The following is a 1,802-nucleotide window of genomic DNA, read 5'->3' as shown; positions in this document are numbered from 1 at the left end:
CGGGAGGGTATAGGAGACTATGGGGATAACATTTGAAATGTAAATGAAGTAATTACCTAAAAAAATTTGGAAAAAAAGAAAATATCTAATAAAAAAGAAAAAAAAGAAAAAGAAAAAAAAGAAAAAGAAAAAAAAGAAACCTGTATTATTCCTTAACTTTATAGGACATTTAAGAGCTCATACTGGATTGCCCAAACACCTTAATAAGGGTAATGCCACTGCAGATTTTTGTGCCAAGCAGATTTTAGGCCTTATAGGAACAATTAGCCAAACAATCTAATTCTTCTCATCATCAACTAGTAATAGTTTGAGACAACAATTTGGTATTTCTAGACAATGTGCACATCAAATTATAGAGCCTTGTTCTCAGTTTCCTCAGTTTTTATCAGCATCACATAATAGTGTTAATTCTTGAAGACTTGCACCTAATCAACTATGACAAATGGATGTTATCCATATTTCTGATTTTGGAAAATTAAAATATGTACATGTGACTAATGGCACCTCTTCAGGCTTTCTTGTAACCAGGATGGTTTTACAACCTAGGTAGAGTCATCTGGCCTTGACACATTTGTAATTTCCTACAGGTTCTTTGAAGGGTTGATTGCCCACTGAGCTTGCTTTGCAACTCAATCCAGCTGAAATAAAGGATAGAGTCTGGGCTTTCCCTATATAAACACGTAGAAAATTAAACTTTGCCTTAATCAGAAATTTTGTCTTGGCTTCATCTTTCTCTCCCACCAGTTCTTTTACATTTATAGCCCCCATTTCAGGTAACCCAGTTAATCCGTGGATGCTTGGCATCTACAGAGAAGGAGAAGGAGTTAGCTGTCATGCCAGGAAAGGTGTAGTTGCCATAACTGAGACATAAATGACAGAGAGTCAGCTAACATGAAAGAGCTGGGGAAGAGCAGTCTCAGGAAGCTAGCCAACTGGTTCTACAGAGACAGAAATGGAATATAGATTTTAATAATAAATTGGGAATATAGGAGGAGTGTGTTAGCCATGCAGAAGTTTGGAAGTGGCCCAGCCATTGAGCTGTTTAAGGCATATTTAAATAAAAGGCTCCGTTTGTGTGTGTGTGTGTGTGTGTGTGTGTGTGTGTGTGTGTGTGTGTGTGTGTGTGTGTGTGTGTGTGTGTGTTTCATTTGGGAATCCAGAACATCGGGGCAGGTAGCAAGGAACTCCTGTTTCTGCTGCCACTGTATTGGGTCAATTAGAGAAGAAATTTACTGGCAATAGCTGCTGCTACCACCACGTCCAAAGCTGCTGCCACCATCACCAATGGCTTCATGGTTGATTAGATAAGAAATTAATCGACAACAGCAACAGGAGGTGGGGTGCCTTTGTGCTTGATGAAGTTACATTGGAGGGTGGTGTCACAGTCAGCTTCAGATGTCATTTTGACACATTATAGAATCACCTAAGGAGGGTGGACATCAGCAGGTGTCCTGCCAGGAGTAACCATACAGGTACCAAAAAAAATCAAATCTGGCAGATGGATGTATTTCAATTTTAAGAATTTGGAAAACTAAGTTTGTTGTGGTGTACAGTTGATGCATATTAAGGGTTTCAATGGGTAACTGGTTTGTGTCTGAGTAGGTTGATTCTGTAATTGCACATTACAGAAAGTAAGGCTATTGTGAAAGTACCTGTACAAAATAAGACTGACATATATCTCCAATAAGATGAAACAATTCTTAGTTTATTGAAGCATATTGGCAGTTCATCATACAATCATGCAGAACAAGCAGTTTATATATATATATATATATATATATATATATATATATATATATATA

The sequence above is a fragment of the Mus pahari genome, unplaced genomic scaffold, assembly GCF_900095145.1.
Source record: "Mus pahari unplaced genomic scaffold, PAHARI_EIJ_v1.1 scaffold_9412_1, whole genome shotgun sequence".
Classification (NCBI taxonomy): domain Eukaryota; kingdom Metazoa; phylum Chordata; class Mammalia; order Rodentia; family Muridae; genus Mus; species Mus pahari.
Note: the sequence above shows the minus strand (reverse complement) of the source record.